Source organism: Myotis lucifugus, unplaced genomic scaffold, assembly GCF_000147115.1.
Source record: "Myotis lucifugus unplaced genomic scaffold, Myoluc2.0 scaffold_106, whole genome shotgun sequence".
Lineage (NCBI taxonomy): Eukaryota > Metazoa > Chordata > Mammalia > Chiroptera > Vespertilionidae > Myotis > Myotis lucifugus.
The window spans coordinates 480,161-495,063 of record NW_005871154.1 but is presented as its reverse complement, the minus strand read 5'-3'; the positions used below and the strand labels follow the sequence as shown (position 1 = coordinate 495,063).

The 14,903-nt window shown below is 39.4% G+C and overlaps 2 non-coding genes across 2 annotated transcripts; both read right to left on the bottom strand.

Annotated features, from left to right (window-relative positions):
- Window positions 1-1,738: 1,738 nt before the first annotated feature.
- On the bottom strand, window positions 1,739-1,845 carry LOC111826860. Its single transcript, XR_002830288.1, has one exon. It is a non-coding gene; the product is annotated as a U6 spliceosomal RNA (small nuclear RNA).
- Window positions 1,846-7,293: 5,448 nt separating this feature from the next.
- Window positions 7,294-7,400, bottom strand: LOC111826868. Its single transcript, XR_002830296.1, has one exon. It is a non-coding gene; the product is annotated as a U6 spliceosomal RNA (small nuclear RNA).
- Window positions 7,401-14,903: the final 7,503 nt, after the last annotated feature.

Here is a 14,903-nt window from a genome sequence, read left to right as displayed (position 1 = left end):
CAAATTAAAAATTGAGCTCCCATTTGTCCCAGAAAAACCTCTGAATATTGTAAATGGAATCCCAAGTGTGCTAAAGAGCAGTACGTGCATCGCAGCCCTATTGGGAACTGTGGTAGGGGTTACTGTCCTCTGAAGAGATATAGCATCTGAAGAGGCGGTAACATATTTCCCAGAAAAATGTACACCTGAAACCCAGTTCTGATAAAGCTTGAAGCTGCTGCCTTCAGGCAGTTGCTACCAGCATAATGAGAAAGCCAAGTTGATAACTGGCTTAGGGCTGGGTCTGTTCTGGATGTTCCAGACAGCATGGCTCCTATTAGCTGAACATCAGATGACCAGGTGAGCCTGATGGGGGCTGCTTTTCATAACTGGCTGTTCACATCTCTCTCTACATGCCCAAAGAGTCCTGAAAGCAATTTGGTAACTTGTTCACCTTCTGCTAGAAACACTCGCCAACTCTTCCCTCTAATCATACTGATGTCAACTAGAATTCATCAGTGGTTGCTAATAGCAAAGTCAGGCAGCTCTGCTCAGGATGTGGAGGTGCCAAACTGTGAAAGGAGCCTTGCACTGGTCATGTTAAAATCCTTGTTGTAGTTCAAATGGCTGTGTTGCTGCTTCTGCCCTGGGTTCTCACAGCATCCCCACTCTGGCCCCACCTGCCATGGGAAGTCAACTGAAGGTCCCTTTTTAGTGAACTGAAATCTAAGGGAAACTCTAAGCATTACATTACAGAGCATTAGTGTTCTTTAGAAATAGCTTTTGGTCCTTCTGTTTTTTATTTCCAAAGTGTCAGATATTTGAAATACTAGTATTTTTCTTTTTGCCTAACAAATAATACCTTTTTTCAAGATCCTATTAGATTTTCACTTTTTACATTTTTATCTTTACATGTTGTTGTAGTTACTCTGCTACCTAGAAAAACTTAGTTAGGATGGCTTCCTGTCTGTATTTATTATTTGAAGAAGAAATATGATTGCAGGGCCCAGGTTTTAGAATTTTAAAATGCTATGTTAGGCAGTCACAAATCCAGGGATTAATACTGCAAGGGAAGGTTGGATAAGTCCCTGTAAGGGACAGCACCATGTAATAGACTGCCCACATAATACTTGATATGAACTAAAAAATGAGAACAGTAGACATTTCGTTCTCTATACCTTATGTAAATGACTTGCAACCTATTGAGAAATGTTTGAGGCATTTCCCCAATTTAACTTATTAAATGTCCTCATATACATATGTACATGTATCTTTTTAAAAAAATATATTTTATTGATTTTTTACAGAGAGGAAGAGAGAGGGATAGAGAGTTGGAAACATCGATGAGATAGAATCATCAATCAGCTGCCTCCTGCACACCAACTACTGGGAATGCACCTGCAACCAAGGTACATGCCCTTGACCTGAAGCAAACCTGGGATCCTTTAGTCCCCAGGCCAACACTCTATCCACTGAGCAAAACTGATTAGGGCCATGTATCTTAATAGGATATGCCCAATTCCCTTTCTTTTCCATAGTCTCCTCAGCAAACAGTGCCTGAAATGCCATTGCTGATCAATGAACCTTGAGTTAATTTACATTTCTACAACCTGATTAAGAGGGCAGCTGCTTCAACTCTTTCTAGGATATGTGGGCTTTGCTGGCTTTGATGGCTTTTATTATTTGTTTTTCAAATTTTTTAAAAGGTGAGATTTAATTATTTAATTATTTATTTATTTATTTATTTATTTATTTATTTAAAAACATGGAATGCTTCATGAATTTGCATGTCACCCTTGCCCAGGGGGCATGCTCATCTTCTTTATTTAGTTCCAATTTCAGTATACCTGCTGTCAAAGCGAGCACAAGGTGAGTTTTATTTAGATTTTTACTTGTCATGTTTCTTGCAAGGTTAGATTACTTTCATAAAATCGAGCTAAATTCTCAAAGATTTGATGATTTAGGGAAACAACTTACATGGCCAGGGCATCACTGATTTCTTAACCTGTGATAGGCGGCAACAAAATACAAATAACATGGCACCTCTGTTAAAAATGATTTCTACAGCATCCATAAGATGGTGACTACAGTTAATTACACTGTATTCCATATTTTAAAGTTTCATAAATCTCATTTCAAAACACATTTACAGTCTTTTAGGCTGTTAGCCCCTACGGTTGTTTTCTATACGTTCTAGACTTACTGATTTCAGAGAGGAAGGGAGAAAGAAAGAGAAATATCAATGATGAGAGGGAATCATTCATAAGCTTCATTCCTTCCTGCAGTGGATTCATCCCTAAAGCCCAGTATGAGTCCTGACCTGGAATTGAACCTGACCTCCTGGTTCATATGTGGACACCCAACCCCTGAGTTACATCAGGTGGTCTAGTCTGGGACCTTGTACAGGGCTTGATTTAACTGGAAAAGGGACAAGGAACTTGGGATCAGAATGTACAGAAGGGCTTATAAATACTCAAGACACTTTTCAGTATGAGGCAAAAAGTTTCTCAAATATTTTCTTGATAAGACTAAGGAAAAAATGGAAGTTTGACAATCTTTTTAGAGTGAGAATGTGTAAGCCCTTTGATCCTCTATCTGTGCAGGACTATGTGGCTCTTAGGGAGGTGATGATCAAAGCTGAATATCAGAAGTTGCATCTATTTCTCTGTGAGGAGGAGCGACTCTATGTTGATACAATGGAGAGAGAAGCAGAGATCTTCCAACAACTGCAGGAAAGCAAAGTCAGAATGACCCAACAGACAGGAAGCCTCAAAGAGATGTTTAGAGAGCAGATGGACATGTGCCACAAGCCAGATGTGGAGATGCTTCAGGTGAGAGGGCAGGGTCCCTAAATAGAGACAGGAATCCTTTTCCGGACAATGTGGCTATGATGCCTGCATACACCATTACCCTCAGCTAAGTGATTCTGCTCCTGGACTCCCATCATGGTGTCCATCCAGTCAGGCACTTATTTTCTTGTATCCTGGTAATCTTTGGGAGCTCTTTGCCTAAGTAGCTGACATAGGATAAGGTGATTTCAGTGTAATCTGAAGCACCACCTCCACAGACAGATTGTCCAAATTCAGTCAATCTCTCAGCATGGCAACATTAACTTTGCTGTTACAATTTTCTGTTTACATTCACCTAATCTTCTGTCACTCTCTGTTACTGCCATAAAAGTAACTTCCTAATGACATAGAGGTTTTGACCCTTGCCTAGGCATGATTTCTAGAATTTGGCAATCAATTTTAAAGCTCTCTCTGTTTTTCATTGGATGCCCTGTTTTGCTTTCATTGTTATAAATGGTCATATCTCTCCTTGGGAATAACACTTAGAAATTAGTTACATTGGAAACCTAGATCTCATTGCATCATTCCCTTCTCTGCCTAAACTTCTGCCATGCTCAGAACACCTTGAGGAAGCTCTGTCTGTTTTAGTTTAAGTGCTATTATTAAGATGACCTCTGGTTGTTTCTTAAAGGGGAATAGGAAAAAGTACATTATTACAACAAACTCGAGAAAGTATATAAAAGGACACACTTTGCAATTTTACTTTCTTTTTCTGTTTGTTTTGCAGGATTTGGGAACTGTGTTGGAAAGGTGACCTTACACTAATTCTTTCTGAGAAAGTCATTCTCTTCTGGATGAGGGAGCTGTACATGTTTGGAGCTAGAAACCTTGTCCTCTGTAGGTATTTCCTGTTTTCTCTAAAAAGTGGCCCTGAGGCCTTCTGGTCTCAGAAGTTTCCTTTCCATGGGCCTGAATTCATATGTACCTGAAAACATCTGATCCCTTAGTTTTCTTCCAGCACATCACCCTTATCCTCTCCCTATTTAGCACAATAAACATCACAGGAGTGATTCTTAAGGAATCACAGAAAAGGTACCTACACTGCACAGGTGGAAGGTGAAAAGATTAGGAACAGGAGCTTTGCTATGAATGTATGGGGGTTGATTTTGTTCCCAGGACTAGCAATGACTCAGCCTGTCCCATCACTGCAGGTCAGACCTCAGGGAATGAACTCTTGTTGCCCCATAAAAGTTAGACCTTTAGAAGCAGGCTGCCATGCAGGAGTTAGGTTTCCTTGCTTGAGAATAAAAATGGGGAGAGCTGTCTGTGTTTGTGGACTCTCCCTTTCAGACACTGAATGTCTCATTGGTGACGACTTTGAGACTCAAGTCCCAAAGGGTCTGCCTGGATGTTCTGCTCCCTGTCAGATACCCAAGGGTTTGCATCCCCTGAGATGGAGCAGATGGAGGAACTGATTGTCAATCATTTTAGAAATGCAATAATATCTGAGGAGAATGGGGAAGCTGATATGTGATAAATTTATAAATTTAGAAAAAAATTAAGGTAACATTTCCTATATCCCTAAGAGGGTAGACTATCATGTATACCCCATTAGCTCAGAGTGGGAGGATCCTGATGAAATATCCTGAATGAAAAGCTATGATATTTAGAGTGGTTGTGTGACTAACCTTTGCCTCAAAATGCCACTTACATCATTGTTAATAGGACTGAATTGTTCAGAATCAATATCCTCATCTAGAGAAACCTGAGCTTACCTCATGGTGCTGCACTAAACTCCTAGACATGCTGAACAGTTTCAGAGGTCAGAGCTTGTCCTGTGGCATTAGGCCTCAATTTATTTGTGATTCTTAGGTTTATAGGTTCTTTTTCTATTTTAATTGTTTCTTTTCTGTCATGAAGGCAGTCCATCACTTTCCAAACTCAGTATCTTCTTCCCTTGTGAAGTCACATCACAATGAACTTTGCAACTTATTGAAAATACAAAGCAAGAAAGCTATTTGTATTGATGTTTGGTATACATAGAGGAAGAGAAGAGCAATGAGGTTGACCATGTGGGCACAAGGAGATAGAATATTTCGTACTCAGAGTAGCCATCAATATTATATATTTTATCAGGTACTCCACTTTTGAATTTTAAATACGACACTGATAGATTTAAATCTGTTGTATATTGTAAGCGCATAGATCATGCATTTCACTAAGAATATTTATTATTTATGAAATCAGAAAGTCCAAAAAGGGACTGAAAATGTTATAAGCAGAATAATCCCTCACCGTTCTGGCCTCATGAGTTTCTCACGCAACTACCCCCCGCAACTACCCCCTCAGCCCCTGCCTAACCTCCTCAGCCTTCCCTCTTAGGTTTGATGGTCTGTTCCATGCTTCGCTGTCTCTAAACCTGTCTTTGTTAATCTGTTTATGTTGTTCATTATATTCCACAAATGTGTGAGATCATGTGATACTGGTCTTTCTCTGACTGGCTTATTTAGTTTAGCAAAATGCTATCCAGGTTCATCCATGCTGTTGCAGATGGTAAGAGTTCTTTCTATTGTAAGCAGCATAGTATTCCATTATGTAGATATGCCATGGTTTTCTAATCCACTCATCTGCTGCTGGGAACTTAGGCTGTTTCCAAATCTTAGCTATTGTAAATTGTGCTGCTATGAACATAGTGGTGCTTATATTCTTTTTGATTGGTGTTTCATGTTTCTTGGGATATATTTCTAATAGTGGGATTACTGGAGTTTCTTCAAACAAATTAAAAATTGAGCTCCCATTTGTCCCAGAAAAACCTCTGAATATTGTAAATGGAATCCCAAGTGTGCTAAAGAGCAGTACGTGCATCGCAGCCCTATTGGGAACTGTGGTAGGGGTTACTGTCCTCTGAAGAGATATAGCATCTGAAGAGGCGGTAACATATTTCCCAGAAAAATGTTCACCTGAAACCCAGTTCTGATAGAGTTTGAGGCTGCTGCCTTCAGGCAGTTGCTACCAGCATAATGAGAAAGCCACGTTGATAACTGGCTTAGGGCTGGGTCTGTTCTGGATGTTCCAGACAGCATGGCTCCTATTAGCTGAACATCAGATGACCAGGTGAGCCTGATGGGGGCTGCTTTTCATAACTGGCTGTTCACATCTCTCTCTACATGCCCAAAGAGTCCTGAAAGCAATTTGGTAACTTGTTCACCTTCTGCTAGAAACACTCGCCAACTCTTCCCTCTAATCATACTGATGTCAACGAGAATTCATCAGTGGTTGCTAATAGCAAAGTCAGGCAGCTCTGCTCAGGATGTGGAGGTGCCAAACTGTGAAAGGAGCCTTGCACTGGTCATGTTAAAATCCTTGTTGTAGTTCAAATGGCTGTGTTGCTGCTTCTGCCCTGGGTTCTCACAGCATCCCCACTCTGTCCCCACCCTGCCATGGGAAGTCAACTGAAGGTCCCTTTTTAGTGAACTGAAATCTAAGGGAAACTCTAAGCATTACATTACAGAGCATTAGTGTTCTTTGGAAATAGTTTTTGGTCCTTCTGTTTTTTATTTTTAAAGTGTCTGATATTTGAAATACTAGTATTTTCTTCTTTCTGCCTAACAAATAATACCTTTTTTCAAGATCCTATTAGATTTTCCCTTTTAAATTTTTATCTTTACATGTTGTTGTAGTTACTCTGCTACCTAGAAAAACTTAGTTAGGATGGCTTACTGTCTGTATTTATTATTTGAAGAAGGAATAAGATTGCAGGGCCCAGGTTTTAAAATTTTAAAATGCTATATGAGGCAATCACAAATTCAGGAATTAATACTGCAAGGGAAGGTTGGACAAGTCCCTGTAAGAGACAGCACCATGTAATAGACTGCCCACATAATACTTGATATGGTCTAAAAAATGAGAACAGTAGACATTTCGTTCTCTATACCTTATGTAAATGACTTGCAACCTATTGAGAAATGTTTGTGGCATTTCCCCACATTAACTTATTAAATGTCCTCATATACACATTTACATGTATCTTCTTAAAAAATATATATTTTATTGATTTTTTACAGAGAGGAAGAGAGAGCGATAGAGAGTTGGAAACATCGATGAGATAGAATCATCAATCAGCTGCCTCCTGCACACCAACTACTGGGAAGGTACCTGCAACCAAGGTACATGCCCTTGACCTGAAGCAAACCTGGGATCCTTTATTCCCAAGGCCAACACTCTGTCCACTGAGCAAAACCTATTAGGGCCATGTATCTTAATAGGATATGCCCTATTCCCTTTCTTTTCCTTGGTCTCCTCAGCAAACAGTGCCTGAAATGCCATTGCTGATCAATGAACCTTGGGTTAATTTATATTTCTATAATCTGATTAAGAGATCAGCTGCTTCAACTCTTTCTAGGATATGTGGGCTTTGTTGACTTTGATGGCTTTTATTATTTGTTTTTCAATAGATTTTCAAAGGTGATATTTAATTAATTATTTATTTATTTATTTATTTATTTATTTATTTATTTATTTATTTAAAAATATGGAATGCTTCAGGAATTTGCATGTCTTCCTTGCCCAGGGTTCATGCTCATCTTCTTTATTTAGTTCCAATTTCAGTATATGTGCTGCCAAAGCGAGCACAGGTGAGTTTTATTTAGATTTTTACTTTTCATGTTTCTTGCAAGGTTAGATTACTTTCATAAAATCGAGCTAAATTCTCAAAGATTTGATCATTTAGGGAAACAACTTACATGGCCGGGGAATCACTGATTTCCTAACTTGTGATAGGTGGCAACAAAATACAAATAACATGGCATCTCTGTTAAAAATGATTTTCTACAACATCAATAAGATGGTCACTACAGTTAATTACACTGTATTCCATATTTGAAAGTTTCATGAATCTCATTTCAAAACATATTTACAGTCTTTTAGGCTGTTAGCCCCCATGGTTGTTTTCTATAAGTTCTAGACTTATTGATTTCAGACAGGAAGGGAGAAAGAAAGAGAAATATCAATGATGAGAGGGAATCATTCATCAGCTTCCTTCCTTATATCCCCTGCAGGGGATTCAGCCCTAAAGCCCAGTATGAGTCCTGACCTGGAATTGAACCTGACCTCCTGGTTCATAGGTGGACACCCAACCCTTGAGTCACATCAGGTGGGCTAGTCTGGGACCTTGTAGAAGGCTTGATTTAACTGGAAAAGGGACCAGGAACATGGGGTCAGAATGTACAGAAGGGCTTATAAATACTCAAGACACTTTTCAGTATGAGGCAAAAAGTTTCTCAAATATTTTCTTGATAAGACTAAGGAAAAAATGGAAGTTTGACAATCTTTTTAGAGTGAGAATGTGTAAGCCCTTTGATCCTCTATCTGTGCAGGACTATGTGGCTCTTAGGGAGGTGATGATCAAAGCTGAATATCAGAAGTTGCATCTATTTCTCTGTGAGGAGGAGCGACTCTATGTTGATACAATGGAGAGAGAAGCAGAGGAGATCTTCCAACAACTGCAGGAAAGCAAAGTCAGAATGACCCAACAGACAGAAAGCCTCAAAGAGATGTTTAGAGAGCAGATGGACATGTGCAACAAGCCAGATGTGGAGATGCTCCAGGTGAGAGGGGAGGGTCTATCAAGAGACAGGAATCCTTTTCTGGACAATGTGGCTATGATGCCTGCATACACCATTACCCTAAGCTAAGTGATTCTACTCCTGGACTCCCATCATGGTGTCCATCCATTCAGGCACTTATTTTCTTGTATTCTGGTAATCTTTGGATGCTCTTTGCCTAAGTAGCTGACATAGGATAAGGTGATTTCAGTGTAATCTGAAGCACTACCTCCACTGACAGATTGTCCAAATTCAGTCAATCTCTCAGCATGGCAACATTAACTTTGCTGTTACAATTTTCTGTTTATATTCACCTAATCTACTGTCACTCTCTGTTACTGCCATAAAAGCAACTGGCTAAAGACATTTATGTTTTAACCCTTGCCTAGGCATGATTTATAGAATTTGGCAATCAATTTTAAAGCTCTCCCTGTTTTTCATTTGATGCCCTGTTTTGCTTTCATTGTTAAAAATGGTCTGATCTCTCCTTGGGAATAACACTTGGAAATTAGTGACATTGGAAACCTAGATCTCATTGCATCATTCCCTTCTCTGCCTGACCTTCTGCCATGCTCAGAACACCTTGAGGAAGCTCTGTGTGTTTTAGTTTAAGTGCTGTTATTAAGATGGCCTCTGGTTGTTCCTTAAAGGGGAATAAAAAAAGGTACATTATTAAAACAAACTCGAGAAAAGATATAAAAGGACATACTTAGCATGTTTACACTCTTTTTCTGTTCGTTTTGCAGGATTTGTGAACTGTGTCGGAAAGTGGAGCTTACACTAATTCTTTCTGAGAAAGTCATTCTCTTCTGGATGAGGGAGCTGTACATGTTTGGAGCTAGAAACCTTGTCCTCTGTAGTTATTTCCTGTTTTCTTTCAAAAGTGGCCCTGAGGCCTTCTGGTCTCAGAAGTTTCCTTTCCATGTGCCTGAATTCATATGTACCTGAAAACATCTGAACTCTGGGTTTTCTTCCAGCGCGTCACCCTTATCCTCTCCCTATTTAGCACCATAACCATCACAGGAGTGATTCTTAAGGAATCACAGAAAAGGTACCTCCACTGCACAGGTGGAAGGTGAAAGGATCAGGAACAGGAGCTTTGCTATGAATGTATGGGGGTTGATTTGTTCCTAGGACTAGCAATGACTCAGTCTGTTCCTTCACTGCAGGTCAAACCTCAGGGGAATGACCTCTTGGTGCCCCCTAAAAAGTTAGACCTTCAGGAGCAGGCTGCCAGGCAGGAGTTACATTTCCTTGCTTGAGAAAAAAAAGGGGGAGAGCTGTCTGTGTTTGTGGACTCTCCCCTTTCAAACACTGAATGTCTCATTGGTGACGACTCTGAGACTCAAGTCCCAAAGGCTCTGCCTGGATGTTCTGCTCCCTGTCAGATACCCAGGGGTTTGCATCCCCTGAGATGGAGCAGATGGAGGAACTGATTGTCCATCATTTTAGAAATGCAATAATATCTGAGGAGAATGGGGAAGCTGATATGTGATAAAATTTATAAATTTTTTAGAAAAAAAGTAAAGCAACATTGCTTATATCCCTAAGAGGGTAGACTATCATGTATACCCCATTCGCTCAGAGTAGAAGGATCCTTATGAAATATCCTGAATGAAAAGCTATGATATTTAGAGTGGTTGTGTGACTAACCTTTGCCTCAAAATGACACTGATGTCATTGTTTATAGGACTGAATTGGTGCTGAATGAAAAGCCTCAGCCAGAGAATCCTGAGATCACCTCGTGGTGCTGCACTAAACTCCTAGACATGCTGAACAGTTTCAGAGGTCAGAGCTTGTCCTGTGGCATTAGGCCTCAATTTATTTGTGATTCTTAGATTTATATGTTCTTTTTCTATTTTAATTGTATCTTTTCTGTCATGAAGGCAGTCCATCACTTTCCAAACGCAGTATCTTCTTCCCTTGTCAAGTCACATCACAATGAACTTTGCATCTTATTGAAAATACAAAGCAAGAAAGCTATTTTATTGATGTTTGGTATACATAGAGGAAGAGAAGAGCAATGAGGTTGACCATGTGGGCACGAGGAGATAGAATATTTAGTACTCAGAGTAGCCATCAATATTATATATTTTATCAGGTACTCCACTTTTGAATGTTTAAATACGACATGGATAGATTTAAATCTGTTGTATATTGTAAGTGCATAGATCATGCATTTCACTAAGAATATTTATTATTTATGAAATCAGAAAGTCCAAAAAGGGACTGAAAATGTTATAAGCAGATAATCCCTCACCATTCTGGCCTCATGAGTTCCTCCCCCAACTGCCCCCTCACCCCCTGCCTAACCTCCTCAGCCTTCCCTCTTAGGTTTGATGGTCTTGTTCAATGCTTCTGTGTCACTAGACCTATCTTTGTTAATCTGTTTATGTTGTTCATTAAATTCCACAAATGTGTGAGATCATGTGATACTGATCTTTCTCTGACTGGCTTATTTCGTTTAGCATAAAGCTCTCCAGGTTCATCCACGCTGCTGTAGATGGAAAGAGTTCTTTCTATTGTGAGCAGCATAGTATTCCATTATGTAGATGTACCATGGTTTTCTAATCCACTCACCTACTGCTAGGAACTTAGGCTGTTTCTAAATCTTAGCTATTGTAAATTGTGCTGCTATGAACATAGTGGTGCTTATATTCTTTTTGTTTGTTGTTTCACGTTTCTTGGGATATATTCCTAATAGTGGGATTACTGAAGTTTCTTCAAACAAATTAAAAATTGAACTCCCATTTGACCCAGAAAAACCTCTGAAATATTGTAAATGGAATCCCAAGTGTGCTCATGAGCAGTACGTGCATCGCAGCCCTATTGGGAAATATGCTAGGGGTTACTGTCCTCTGAAGAGATAAAGCATCTGAAGAGGCGGTAACATATTTCCCTGAAAAATGTTCACCTGAAACCCACTTCTGATAGAGCTTGAAGCCGCTGCCTTCAGGGGGTTTCTACCAGCATAATGAGAAAGCCAAGTTGATAGCTGACTTAGGGCTGGGTCTGTTCTGGATCTTCCAGTCAGCATGGCTCCTATTAGCTTAACATCAGATGACCAGGTGAGCCTGATGGGGGCTGCTTTTCATAACTGGTTGTTCACATCTCTCTCTACATGCCCAAAGAGTCCTGAAAGCAATTTGGTAACTTGTTCACCTTCTGCTAGAAACACTTGCCAACACTTCTCTCTAATCATACTGATGTCAACTAGAATTCATCAGTGGTTGCTAATAGCAAAGTCAGGCAGCTCTGCTCAGGATGTGGAGGTGCCAAACTGTGAAAGGAGCCTTGCACTGGTCATGTTAAAATCCTTGTTGTAGTTCAAATGGCTGTGTTGCTGCTTCTGCCCTGGGTTCTCACAGCATCCCCACTCTGTCCCCACCCTGCCATGGGAAGTCAACTGAAGGTCCCTTTTTAGTGAACTGAAATCTAAGGGAAACTCTAAGTATTACATTACAGAGCATTAGTGTTCTTTGGAAATAGCTTTTGGTCCTTCTGTTTTTTATTTCCAAAGTGTCTGATATTTGAAATACTAGTATTTTTTTCTTTTTGCCTAACAAATAATACCTTTTTTCAAGATCCTATTAGATTTTCACTTTTTACATTTTTATCTTTACATGTTGTTGTAGTTACTCTGCTACCTAGAAAAACTTAGTTAGGATGGCTTACTGTCTGTATTTATTATTTGAAGAAGGAATAAGATTGCAGGGCTCAGGTTTTAGAATTTTAAAATTCTATGTGACACAATCACAAATTCAGGAATTAATAGTGCAAGGGAAGGTTGGACAAGTCCCTGTAAGGGACAGCACCATGTAATAGACTGCCCACATAATACTTGATATGAACTAAAAAATGAGAACAGTAGACATTTCGTTCTCTATACCTTATGTAAATGACTTGCAACCTATTGAGAAATGTTTGAGGCCTTTCCCCACATTAACTTATTAAATGTCCTCATATACACATGTACATGTATCTTTTTTAAAAATATATATTTTATTGATTTTTTACAGAGAGGAAGGGAGAGGGATAGAGAGTTGGAAACATTGATGGGATAGAATCATCAACATGACTTTGCTGTTACAATTTTCTGTTTACATTCACCTAATCTACTTTCACTCTCTGTTACTGCCATAAAAGCAACTGGCTAAAGACATTGAGGTTTTGACCCTTGCCTAACCATGATTTCTAGAATTTGGCAATCAATTTTAAAGCGTTCTCTGTTTTTCATTTGATGCCCTGTTTTGCTTTCATTGTTATAAATGGTCAGATCTCTCCTTGGGAATAATACTGGGAAATTAGTGACATTGGAAACCTAGATCTGGTTGCATCATTCACTTCTCTGCCTGACCTTCTGCCATGCTCAGAAAACTATAAAAAAGCTCTGTGGTTTTACTTTAAGTGTTGTTATTAAGATGGCCTCTGGTTGTTCCTTAAAGGGGAATAGAAAAAGGTACATTATTAAAACAAACTCGAGAAAATATATAAAAGGACACACTTTGCAATTTTACTTTCTTTTTCTGTTTGTTTTGCAGGATTTGGGAACTGTGTTAGAAAGGTGAGCTTACACTAATTCTTTCTGAGAAAGTCATTCTCTTCTGGATGAGCGAGCTGTACATGTTTTGAGCTAGAAACCTTGTCTTCTGTAGGTATTTCCTGTTTTCTTTCTAAAGTGGCCCTGAGGCCTTCTGGTCTCCGAAGTTTCCTTTCCATGTGCCTGAATTTGTATGTACCTAAAAACATCTTAACTCTGGGTTTTCTTCCAGCATATCACCCCTATCCTCTCCCTATTTAGCACAATAAACATCACAGGAGTGATTCTTAAGGAATCACAGAAAAGGTACCTACACTGCACAGGTGGAAGGTGAAAAGAGCAGGAATGGGAGCTTTGCTATGAATGTATGGGGGTTGATTTGTTCCCAGCACTAGCAATGACTCAGCCTGTTCCATCACTGCTGGGCAGACCTCAGGGGAATGACCTGTTGGTGCCCCCTAAGAAGTTAGACCTTCAGGAGCAGGCTGCCAGGCAGGAGTTACATTTCCTTGCTTGAGAAAAAAAAGGGGGAGAGCTCTCTGTTTTGTGGACTCTCCCCTTTCAGACACTGAATATCTCATTGGTGACGTTGAAACTCAAGTCCCAAAGGCTCTGCCTGGATGTTCTGCTCCCTGTCACATACCCAGGGGTTTGCATTCTCTGGGGTGGTGTAGATGGAGGAAATGATTCTGAATCATTTTAGAAATGCAATAATATCTGAGGAGAATGGGGAATTTGACATGTGATATAATTGATACATTTAGAAAAAAAGTAAGGTAACATTTCTTATATCCCTAAGAGGGTAGACTATAATGTATACCCCATTCCCTTAGAGTGGGAGGATCTTGATGAAATATCCTGAATGAAAAGCTATGATATTTAGAGTGGTTGTGTGACGAACCTTTGCCTCCAAATGCCACTGGTGTCGTTGTTTATAGGACTGAATTAGTGCAGAATCAAAAGCCTCAGCCAGTGAATCCTGAGGTCACCTCATGGTACTGTACTGGACTCCTAGACATGCTGAACAGTTTCAGAGGTCAGAGCTTGCCCTGTGGCATTAGGCCTCAATTTATTTGTGGTTCTTAGGTTTATAGGTTCTTTTTCTATTTTAATTTTGTCTTTTCTGTCATGAAGGCAGTCCATCACTTTCCAAACTCAGTATCTTCTTCCCTTGTTAAGTCACATCACAATGAACTTTGCAACTTATTGAAAATACAAAGCAAGATACCTATTTTTATTGATGTTTGGTATACATAGAGGAAGAGAAGATCAATGCGGTTGACCATGTGGTCACGAAGAGATAGAATATTTAGTTCTCAGACTAGCCATCAATATTATATATTTAATCAGTTACTCCACTTTTGAATGTTTAAATATGACATTGATAGATAGCAATCTGTTGTATATTGTAAGTGCATATATCATGCATTGCACTAAGAATATTTATTATTTATGAAATCAGAAAGTCCAAAAACGGACTGAAAATGTTATAAGCAGAATAATTTTAGTGCTGTTATATCAATGTCAAAACCACTGAAAGAGAAGGATTGTGACCATGGTCCAATCATATTAGGCTCGTATTAGAGAGCAGATCTCAACCCTCAGAAATGAAATTCAGATTAGACTGAATGCAGGGTCTGAACAGATAATGAAAATCCAAAGCATTCTCTTCAGCAATTACTAACTTATGCATAATATGTATTTCCATCAAATATTTATATTCTTGAATATGTAACAGGTGCCGCCCTAACCAGTTTGGCTCAATGGATAGAGCATCGGGCTGCAGACTCAAGGGTCCCAGGTTTGATTCCGGTCAAGGGCATGTACCTTGGTTGCGGACACATAACCAGTAGGTAGTTTGCAGGAGGCAGCTGATCGATGTTTCTCTCTCATTGATGTTCCTATCTCTCTATCCCTCACCCTTCCTCTCTGTAAAAAATCAATAAAATATATAAAAAAAAGAAAGTGTAACCGGTGCCACTTATACTCCAA